The following is a 12,069-nucleotide window of genomic DNA, read 5'->3' as shown; positions in this document are numbered from 1 at the left end:
CAGTACCATACTGTTTTGATCACTATAGCTTTGTAATATAACTTGAAGTCTGGAATTGTGATACCTCCAGCCCTCCAGCTTTGCTTTCCTTTTCCCAAGGAGTAGTTTTAATCTCCTTTGCCAAATATTAGCAGTTATTAACTCTCTTTCAAAATCTTGGATAATATTTGAGGTATTCATTCAAGGTCCTCCCATCATACCACCCCTCCACATATACAACCATAAAAGATCCTAAAGTCATGCATGGAACATGTCCAAGGAACTGGATGAAGGGGTATAGAATACCCAAAATTAACCCTCTGAGGCTAAACTCATCATCAATTCTTTTGTAAACATAAATTTGTGGTCCAAAATATTATGGACTGAAATCTATATCTACAAATTTATCTTAAATTTATGATCTTCTGAGCAAATTTCCACCTCTCCTTTGGGGAATGCCTTTTCCCTTACTGAAAGGTAATTTGAAATCTTAGGTGTGAGTAGAAAGATTATTCTTAGTTTGCTAATGGTTTCATTACTAATAAGTCATTAATTTTTTTTAAGTTTCTAAGTTTAATTTTTACAATCTAATTTAATGTGGCCCTTAGTTCTCCTTTTTGAAGTCTTATGTAGGTTGAGACATGTTCATATAAATGTTTTCTTCCATTAATGTTTCAAGAGGGAGAAGCTCTATAGAGTAGAGCTTTTTTTTTTTTTTTTTTTAAATTTTAAGTAGGCTCTGTGCTTAACATCATATCCTGAGGTCAAGAGTCACATGCTCACCTGACTGAGCCAGCCAGGTGCCCCAAAGCAGAACATTTTTTTTTTTAAGATTTTATTTATTTATTTGACAGCATGCATAAGCAGGGAGAGGTACAGAGGGAGAGGGAGAAACAGGCTCCCCACTGAGCAGGAAGCCCAAAATGGGGCTCAATCCTAGGACTTTGGGATCATGCCCTGAGCTGAAGGCAGATGCTCAACTGACTGGGCCACCCAGATGCCCCAAAGCAGAACTTCTTGGCAGCATAGCAGAGTCTCCTGAACTTTCGAAAAATGCAAATTCCTAGATTCTACTCTAGACCTACTAAATGAAACTATTGGAGGTAGGAGCAGTGGGGAGGAAGCTTTAGAGTTGCCTTTTTTTTTTTTTAAGTGAGGTCTGTGCCCAACATGAGGCTTGAACTTGTGAGATCAAGGGTCCCATGCTTTACTGACTGAGCCAGGCAGGAGCCCTAAGAGTTTGCATTTGTCAAATGCTTCCCAGGTCATTATGATGTAACCATTCACTCATTTATAGATTGCTTTGGATATCCTGTAAGCATTTTCCTGTGCAGAATTAACTGATCTGGAAATCCTTTATCTTTGGAAGTGAAACCACTTTAGGATATTGTAATGGGCTGAATTATGTCCTCCTTGAAATTCAGGGTGAACTACTAACCTCCAGCACTTTAGAATGTGATCATATTTGGAGATAAGATCTTTAAAGAAATGATTAAGTTACTAGGAGGCCATCAGAGAGAGGTCCTAATTCAGTATGACTGGTATCTGAACAAGAAGAAGAGATACTGGGGTGCTGGAGAATGGCCCTCCAATGTAAACTCAGAACACCACGATCTTACACTTCTAGCCTCCAGAACTGAGAGCAAATAAATTTCTGTTATTATTATTATTTTTTAAGATTTATTATATATTCATGAGAGACACAGAGAGAGAGAGGCAGAGACACAGGCAGAGGGAGAAGCAGGCTCCCTGCAGGGAGCCCGATGTGGGACTTGATCCTTGAACTCGCGGGATCATGACCTGAGCCAAAGGCAGATGCTCAACCACTGAGGCTTGAGATCCAGGCATCCCAAATTTCTGTTATTTAGAGACACACAGTCTGGGATGTTTTGTTATGGCAGCCCTACCAAACCACTACAAATGTCATATACCATAGGGTAGAGCCACATATCAGGGACAATAGAAGCCTTTAATTTTAGTGTTAGGCACAATGTTAATTAAAAAAAAAAATCTATCTGGAACTAAATCTATTCCTTTTGAGTTCCTAGCTCTCCCTTTATAATGGAACAGGATTAAGCATTTTAAGAACATGTGCAGAGAAGACTGTTCATGGTGAAAGCCTGTGTATAATGAATTTTGACCTCAAATTTGAGAAATTAAATTACAAATCTACCTTTAATGATTGACCATTAAAGCTTAAACAATTAATTGTGGTTTGATAAATTCAGATAGTCACCTATTGAAGACATAACTATATAAATTTACTAGTAATCTTCATTGATTATAAGATTTAAAAAGTGTAGAGTAGTCTAATTCTTGATACAGCCAAGGGAAAAAAGGCCATATCACAGTGTAACGAATAAATAGATGAATACAAAAGTACTCACTTTCTCAGCAAACTATAACCATAATAGAAGCTGAGAGAACAATGTATTTCTTAGCATAAGGTATTAGGTGCCTTGAAAAGAAGTACAATTGACTTTGTAATGATAACTTCTTGGGACCTACTGTCATGTTCTAAGATGTTGTTAATTATTTCAGGCAAAACTTTTGTAGGAAGTTCTTATTCTCTCTTTTCCTCTCCTAAGTGCTTCCAGAATCACTGTACTTTTGACAGCATATACAGCATATACATTTACTATAACATATTGTAAATATTTATTCATCACCCTTATAAGCTGTAAATTCCATGAGGGTAGGACAATATCTCTCTCTTAGTTTGTTCCTATCAGTCTCCACACTCTCTGGCACATTGTAGGTACACAATAAATATTTGTTTCACAAATATAAATATTTGTTTCATAAATAAATTTATATTTATTAAAATATAATAAATATTAAACAAATATAATTTATTATATTTGACTCATATTTTATGTGATAAGAGTAAATATTGAAGGGTAACTTAGAAGAGAGAAGGTCCTTTGAAGCAGTTAAAGTAATGTATTTGTATTGAGTAGCTCATTTTAACTGAATGCTGATTACGTGTAAAGCACTGTTGCAGAAAAAAAATGTTTGCTGTATACAATTTCATTAAGAAAACAAAGTGCATATACACAAGTTAATTCATAATAGTATATGGAAGTTTGCATATGAGTATAGACACATGTACTATTTTTCATAATTATACTTTATTAAATTGATCAAGATTTTATTAAATTTTTAAAAATATTTTTAAAAGTTATCTCTACACCCAATGTGGGCTCAGATTCACACCCCAAGATCAAGAATCACATGCTTTACTGGCTGAGTAAGCCAAGTGCCTCAGATTTACTCAATTTTGAGACAGTTTATACATATCTATTTCAGAAGTCCATATTTGACTGCTCCAAATGTAGGAAGGTAGGCTTTGGAATCTGAGAGGTTTTGAGAATCCACTTAGGCTCAGAAGAATGTTTCTTTAGAAAATAAATTCTTAAAGATGTAAGTTAAAATGACTTCTCTACATAGAATTCCAGAATACTCATATAAACTATACATGGGTATTCTAACAATAGTAATGGTCAATGGAAGATCATTTTGGATTCGGCAAGATTGAATAAAATATGTAAACATTAAAATTCAATAAACATTATTGAGATATATTTGTTTTAAGTTATATATTTTCTTGAGTCCTCAATGGACAGAGATAGTGTTATGTGCTCACCAAACCATTTTATTTTTGTCTTGAGCACACTGGAAGAGGTATTTCCCAGCTCCTTGTAGTTGGGTCTTATAGTATATCATATCACTAGTTCTGGCCAGTGGAAAACTGGTGGAAAGGATATATGCATTTTCAGATCTGGTGCATAAAAATCTCACTCAGAGCTCTCCTCCTTTTTTTCCATGGATGACCTGTGTTGAAGAGGCATCCACAAGACGGAAGTAGCCTTTGTCTGAGTCCTCACGTGGACCTGAGTAACCTAGCAACCCACAGACAAAACTGCCAACCACATTCAACTCTTATAGAAGTAATATAGTGTTTCAAGCCTATTGAGATTTTTCTTCTTTCTTTTTGTATTTTTTTTATAATGAATAGCATAGCATAGCTTATCCTGAGTAATTCAGTCTAATGCTAAGGATAAGTAAATATTGTCCTTGTGTCATTCAGCATTATCATAGACTTTGAATTGCTCTCATGTTGAAGTAATATTTTCCCAAACTTTAAAGTCTTACAGAATTTAGCTATATACTTTATTTTCCATGTACTTTTTGAATTACTTAATACTAGATGACAACTGTAGGTAGTTAAAAGAAAGAGTATATGAAAATAGACTAAGAATTACCAAAGGTTTGAAGAAAATTACAAAAAGAAGGCAGCAAATTTTAAGGTAATTTCCAAGGGAATAAAAGATTATATTTGTTAACTCAAATTGGATTTCTTTTTATGTTAGTAGGATATCAACTTCATATAACTTGAAGGGAGAAGGATCAAATGGTGTTTTGAAAGGTTTGATTCAAAGTTTTTTATCTATTTTTCTTTCCTTTAATTATTTTTAAAATTCTAGTAGATAAAGATATAGTCCATACAAATTATAGATCATGTTTTTGTTTGCTAAGCTTAAAAATTTTAATTTTAATAATTAATTAAAAAAATCATTTACACATCACATTGTTCAAAGTTCAAAAGACACAAAAGACTGTACATTGAAAAGTCTCTTTCCCACTCTTGTTCCCCAGACCCTTAGTTTTCCTTCCCAGAGGCAAATAAAGTTATCAATTTCTTATTTATTCTTTCAGAGAATTTATGTATTTACAAGCAATGATATTTATCTATCATCTCCAACTATTTTTTAAATTTAAATTCAATTTAATTAACGTATAGTGTATCATCAGTTTCAGAGGTAGAATTTAGTGATTCATCAGTTGCACATAACACCCAGTGCTCATTCCATCATGTGCCCTCCTTAGTGCCCAGTTGCCCCATCCTCAACCCCTTCCCCCCCATCAACCCTTTGTTTCCTATAGTTAAGAGTCTCTTATGGTTTGCCTCCTTCTCTGTTTTCATCTTATTTTTTCTTCCCTTCCCCTATATTCATCTGTTTTGTTTCTCAAATTCCACATATGAGTGAAATCATAGATATTTGTCTTTCTCTGACTGACTTATTTCACTTAGCATTATACTTTCTAGTTCCATCCACATCATTGCAAATGGCAACATTTTGTTCTTCTTGCTGGCTGTCATCTCCTTCTGTTTTAAACACAAATGGTAACACACATTATTCTTAACATTTAATTAAGCAGTGTTTTTGGATATCATCTAAAATATATCCAGAATGCAAATATATCTTGCTACTTCCTCTATGATCACCGTGCTTCGAGCTAGTGTCCTTGATTCTATTAAGGCAATAGATTTCTGACTAACGAGTGAATCAACCAGAGTGATCCTTAAAAAAAAGTCAGATCATGTCATTCATCTATTCTGGACCCTTTGATGGCTTCCCATGACACAGAGAGGAAAAGTCACATTCTTTACTTTTGGTGTACACCAAAAGGATTCTGATTCCTTGCACTACCTGTCAGGTCTCATCTGACACCTCTATCTAGGTGTCTCTATATATGTGTCCCCTCATCAACAGCCTCCGGTTTGTGCCTTAAATGTGGCATCTCAGGGACTTTATATAGGAGCTCTATCTCTGGATAGTTCTTTCTCCAGATATACATGTGGCTAATTTCCTCACTTCTTTCAGGTCTCTGTTTAAATGCCACCTAAACTTTGAGAACTTCCCTGACAATCCTAATTAAAAGAGCAACAAACTGGGTCACTACCTATCCCCCTTACATTGTTTTATTTTACCCTGTTTGACACAATATATACATTTTTATTTGTTTATTGTTGGCATCCCATATGAGAAGGAACTTTGTTTTGCCCATTTTGTGTCCTCTTTGTTTAGAATATAGTAGGTGCTTAATAGGGTTTTGTTAAAAAAATAAACAAATGAGTTGCCGAGTTAGTGCATAAATATATATCTCATTCTTTTTTTAATGGTTACACAATATTCCATTGGTGCATGTACCTTATATATTTAACTAGTCCCCAACTGAGGGATATTTAGGTTATTTTCAATCTTTTGGTAAAAAGACAATACTGCAAAGAATAATCTTTTACATGGCTCATTTTCTAAATATTTCAGTGATGTATATCTGAGGGATAATTTCCTAAAAGTAGAAATACTAGGTCAAAGTAATTTGCTTTTGTGACTTTATTTGCTACTGCTAAATCATCTCCCACAGAGATTAGATTAATATATAATCTCATCAGTCATATATGAGTGCCTTTTTTTTTCACATCTTCAATGCCATGTGTTAAACAGTCCATATTCATGTCACATGACTTCTTTCCTAAGATTACCTTATTCCCAAAACTTGAATTAATTCCAAGGGACATATAGAGAAACAACATTTTTTTCTTAATTTAACTTCCGAAGAAGCTGAAATGAGTAAAGACAAACATGACATGACACGTCAGATAAAAAAATCCGAGGAAGCTGACAAGTCAAAGAAAAAATGACAGGAGTAGAATTAATGGATATAGTTACTAACATAAACTCATGTAGATCGGTATGGAAGGCATGGGCAGACATTTTATTTTTGCGCAGTGCTACCACCTCCTTCAGAGTGGTAGGTCATTTTCGCTAGGTCCAGTTATTAGTCTAGTTTTCATTGAGTTTCAGTTTTCATTCTCCATTCCCACATTTGAGGTAGGTTTTGAGAGAGTCACAGTTTCTTTCTTGGATTTATTGCTTCAGTCACACACCAGCAGCCTTTCTCAATGGGCGTTCTATAGGAGAATTAAGCTCTAATTACCTAACATAGAGGTAACGAACTTTTCTTTATTTTTTTATTTTTTTATTTTTTTTTTATTTTTTTTGGTAACGAACTTTTCTATGAAGGACCAGGTAGTAAATATTTTTGGCTTTGAAGGCCACGTGGTATTTGGCATAACTACTGAACCCTGCCATTGTAGCTCAAAAGCAGTCATAGATGATACATAAATGAATGAGCATGGCTGTGTGCCAATCCAACTTTATTTACAAAAACAAATGGGCAACTGAATTTTCCCCACGTGGCTGTAATTTGTCAACACCTTCCCTAAGATACCAATTAACATAATGAATGAGCTTCTCTTCTTTGCAATGAGATGGCACTGGCTATTTACTACCCTAGGGAGAAATCAGAAAATAGTCATGCAACTAATTTTCTATATGGCTAATTCTTTTGTAAACCATAGATGGGAAAGTCTGTGGGATCTAGAAAACCATCTTGTAATTGATGCCAACTGGTTCCTTTGAAACCTGAAAGCTGTGCCTTTGAAAATTGCAGGCAGTGGTCCATGAAGCCCTCTTCATCCCTATTTAGCATCTTTAGTCTGTGGCTCCTCTAATTTCACCTTGTGCCAGGTCCTGAAGACTGGTTGAAAGCACGTGTTTTTGCCTCTTGTGTTCTCTTTCTAATTCCCTAGTTCACCCATGGTTTTATGTTCTTAATTGATTAATTGATGCCACCAGTATTTTAAATAAACATAGCCCCACTAGTAGTTTTATAAGCTTTGTCCAGTGGGTGGAAAACTAAGGGATGAAGCACTGGAGATATTTCTGACTCAGGGAAGGTGATGTGTGATTTCTGGGAGAAAACCAGTTCCCAGAAGATTAATGACCCAAATACAGTACATAGCATGGGGGGGTCTGGTCTGAGCACATAGTTAGACACTGAAGAGTCACTTCTGGATTATCTAGGACAGGATTAATCTATTCTGACGTTGGGAAAAAACACAGCTCACTCATCTGTTCACATTTTTCTATTTTATTATTTTCTGCAAGCCTTCTAGACTTTTCCTTGTACTTTTGTGTCTTTTTTTTTTCCAGAAGGACTTAAGGTTGAAAGAGGAACAAGTTAAAACTTAAGCTAGTTGGTCTAGTTTCCGATTAGCTCTTCAAATAATAGATTAAGTTTGAGCGAAGCTGAAAACCATTGAGTAAAGTTGGCTTTTGAATTATTTGTAAACTTTTGTTATTCTTTTCCTATTTCCAGGTAGCACAAATAACGGAACGTTAGTTTTACTCCTAGAAAAATTTACTTCGATTTCCAACTGATTACACAATGATTATTTTATTTGGGTGGACAAATGCAGAGGTAACATTTTGAACCCATCTGTGTATTTTATCACTGTTATGAGTGCTTGCAATACAAAGGTTTTCCTAGGAATAGAGTGACTCAGATTTCCTGTCCTTGGCCTTTCTTCCCAAATCAGACCAAAGAGAAATAAAATACTTTAGTCTTTAATCAGTTAAAATACTGATAGTTGGGAAAATAACAAACAGTAGCTTGTTTTCCTGCCTATTGTAAAGCAAAATAAAATGTTTACTTGTTGGAAACACTATATCTTCTTTGAGTCTCTCTCTCTCCCTCTTTCTCCTATCTTTCTTTTTTCTTGATGGAATTTTTCTCTTATCTGAGCAAACATTTTTCTTTGTTTAACTCTTATTCTCTGAGTGGACATGAAAGCGACCCATTAACTCCAACACGGGTCTGACGTTTTCAAGAGTAGGAGTTTGAAATACATGCAATTCTTACCCACCATATTTCCCCAATTCTTAGCTCTCCTTTACTGCCTTTTAAACACTTTGCAAAATGGAAAACCTGTTAGAATAAAAACAGGTAATTCTTTTAGAGATGCACAAAGAAATGCTATGAAGAGAAGCAGAGTTTCTTTCTTTAGTATGTGGCTGCTCGGAAGTTGCTACTAAAGCAAGAGGACGTTTTTGTCAAGCATGATCAGAGTTTAAACAAAGTCTATTTCTGATATTCTCATTAGGGAATTAAATGTAAGGGATGCAAATCTATATATTTATAGTAACTTTCAGAGGGCATGGATATATTTAAACTTCTGTTAATTGCACACATCAAAACAGGAGGGTACTTATCCAAACTTTTTTATAAGAATCCAGCATAGGAAGCTTTGAGAACAGGATTTTTTGAGAGAATACCCAATACTTTCCAGTCTCTGGAAGATTCAGAAGTTTCTCATTCAATTTACTATTCAGGCTGCAAGCCAGAAATGATAGAACACTTAAATGAACTAAGAGATGGAAGGTTTGTTAAATTATTTTAAAAAATTAATTTTAAGGCCTCTGGCTGGCTCAGTTGGAAAAGATTGTGACTCTTAATCTTGGAGTCAAGAGTTCGAGCCCCATGTTGGGTGTAGAGAACTTAAATAAACTTGAAAAACAATTGTGTGCTTGATGGGGATAAAGTTTAGGAATATGTTATGTATCTGAGATAGTTTATTTACAACTTATATGCAATCATGAAATGGCAACATTCCTATTTTCAGTGTGATGTCTGTTATACAATGACGGGAATAACTAGAACAGTTGCTTCAGAAGCAACTTGATAGATTTGGTAGATTGGTTATGCTCTAGGCAACAAAATAATAGCCCAGGGATTTGGCAGTTATTCTATTAAACATGTTAGGGAGATTTAATTTCATGTCTCTTTTTTACCATCTGGCCTGAAATACTCTTAATTAATTTGCTATGTGCTTCCCATTCCCACTTAATGCAATATAATGTAAGATGAGTTAGAGGACTGAAGTGGGTGGGCACCATCCAAGTATTTTGAACCATATTGTAGACTTTTCTGCTATCCTGAAAAACCGTATCAAGGAAACCTAAAGGTCTGAAGGAATATCAATACTTTCTAATAATAACAACTAGCCTTTTTGAACAACTGTCTTAGGCACTGAGTTATACATTTTACATATACCGTGTTTTATCCACTCATCAATCCAGCAAAAAAGGTCTTTTTTAATCTTCATTTTTCTTGGAGAACATCAGGGCTTGGAGAAATTAAGTAATTTGCCAAAGGGCACAAAGAAAGATTGGAGTAGATTCAAACCCAGATCTCTTTGTCCTTAAAGTGCATGGTCGGTCCCTTTCTAACTAAATGTGCCCATTTAAATTTTGGTATTTTGACCTATGACCTGGGTGACTTTGTGGTTAACTTTGCTAAAAGATCTGCTGACAATAGTATGCATATCTACCTATGACAGAGAACTGCTTTTATTAACTCTTGCTTGACAGCAAAATGTACAAGACAGGGACAAGTATAGATGAACTGAATCTTTTACAAACTGGAACTCAATAGCCAAAAGCAATATAGACCTAAGCTAGGATTCTTACTAAATGCATGTTCGGTATCTTTGGCAGTATTGTGGATTCCTTTCTGTCACTACAATGCTATCAGTATTGATGATGATGATTTAATATCTATTTATAAGAAAATGACAGGACATTTCACTTTTAGGGAAAAAATGGACATAGAATAACACTTTTTCCTAGATGCTTACACATTATGAATTTACATAGTTCTAGTGTCAGAAGTTTATAAAGACTCATGTCATTGTAAGCCATACTGCACTGCAGAACATAAAAATTCGTGTTTTAAAGCCCATTGAAGCAATGATATTTTCATTTAGTGTGAACAACTCAAAGTTTCTACCTTACGTCTGTAAAAATATGTAATATTCTTTCTATTTCATGTTTATTTCAGAAAAGGAACAGCAATACATTTAATTGTAGTTTGAACAATCATGTATTAGGACAATTAGGTCTCCTACATTACTATATAAGTCTCATTTAAACAAGTGATTAAAATGCATTTTTTCTCTCGGCAAATTATAATAAATGTAATTCGGGCTCTTCTTGCTCTTTGTCCTATCTTATTATTGTCACCACTTTGCCTATATTCCTTTGTACAAACCGTTGTACCTAGCATGGCACGTCACTCTTAATAGGCATAATAAATATTTTTAAATAGAGCTGCGTTACGAAAATGTTACGAAGTCCTCTCCCCAGTCTTTCCTTCATTAATGGTTGTTACCATCATGTCTGGTCTGTAAATGCATCTTTCAGCTTTCTTGGCCATCTCTTCCTCTTATTTACTGTGGGTAGGTAGCTCCTGTGGATCACTTCCTCCATCTCCTTAGTGGGAAGAATCTGTGGCTGTGACGTCATAGGCGGCTGCTCTGAACCTAAACAACTTCAATTTTGTGCTCTTTCTTGGGGCAGTTTTTCTTCTTTTGAGACTCTTTTCTTTTCTTTTCCTCTTCCTTTATTTGGTCTTCTTCCTCTGTAATAAAAAAGAATTTAGAAAAAAGGATTGAGAATCAACCATTTAGAAAAGTAGAAATTAACTTTGGTTATAAAGGACTTGGGTACTCACTAATGTCATTTTTCCTGTTGGCTAAGGAAAGGAAGTGGATCTTGGGAAAGAGGATAAAGCAAAGAGGAAACAGAAATCCGACCACTGAGAAGAGACTGTTCAACATTTGTTTCCTCCCGGGTAGTGTTTTTGTTCAATACCATGAAGGCTAATAACATCCTTTATAATACAGGAACTGCCTCTGAAGTGTTTGAACATTTAGATTGATGTTATAGTTAACTGCATGTGAGAAGCATGTCACCTATGAAGACAGAGGGGGCTATAGAGGGTTGGGTGATAGATTCTGGGAGCCAGCTGTGCTCAGATCCTTAGGTTCTGGGGTCATTATCATGCATTCTGGTGGCCGATCTCAGTCTGTTCCAGGGTCCATGGACCTGGTGTAGGGGCTATCAGGATACCATTTCCTCAGACACTAGTTTACATTTCTAGGGAGAAATAAGTCAATCTCCACTTAGATAGAGGCTGTCTTTCAGCGCCTCAAGAAGTCTTGGTTAAGCCTAGGGGATAGGAGAGACAGAACCAGTAAAAACTGGGGAAAACCACTAAACCAAAAGATCCAGATTGTCTTTCCTTTGCCATGAACTAACAGTATGATCTTTGATAAATCTTTTTATTTCTCTGGTTCCATTTTCTAAATTTCTTTTTTTTTTTTAAAGATTTTATTTATTCATTCATGAGAGACACAGAGAGAGAGAGAGAGAGGCAGAGAGACAAGCAGGCTCCATGCCGGGAGCCCGACGCGGGACTCGATTCCGGGACTACAGGATCACGCCCTGGGCCAAAGGCAGGCGCTAAACCACTGAGCCACCCAGGGATCCCCCTTTTTCTAAATTTCTTAGACGAGTGATCTCAGGTGAGCTTTAAAGCACCTTATGGCTTTGGGATTCT

General features: G+C 35.5%; 1 long non-coding RNA gene across 1 annotated transcript; it reads right to left on the bottom strand.

Moving 5' to 3' along the window:
• Positions 1-4,498: 4,498 nt before the first annotated feature.
• LOC119868065 lies at positions 4,499-11,417 on the bottom strand. The gene is made up of 2 exons (XR_005370962.1): positions 11,182-11,417; positions 4,499-11,088 (listed from the first exon to the last, which is right to left on the bottom strand). It is a non-coding gene; the product is annotated as an uncharacterized LOC119868065 (long non-coding RNA).
• Between the last annotated feature and the right edge of the window lie 652 nt (positions 11,418-12,069).

The sequence above is a fragment of the Canis lupus genome, chromosome 15, assembly GCF_011100685.1.
Source record: "Canis lupus familiaris isolate Mischka breed German Shepherd chromosome 15, alternate assembly UU_Cfam_GSD_1.0, whole genome shotgun sequence".
Taxonomy (NCBI): domain Eukaryota; kingdom Metazoa; phylum Chordata; class Mammalia; order Carnivora; family Canidae; genus Canis; species Canis lupus.
Note: the sequence above shows the minus strand (reverse complement) of the source record. Positions and strands in the feature narration are given on the sequence as shown.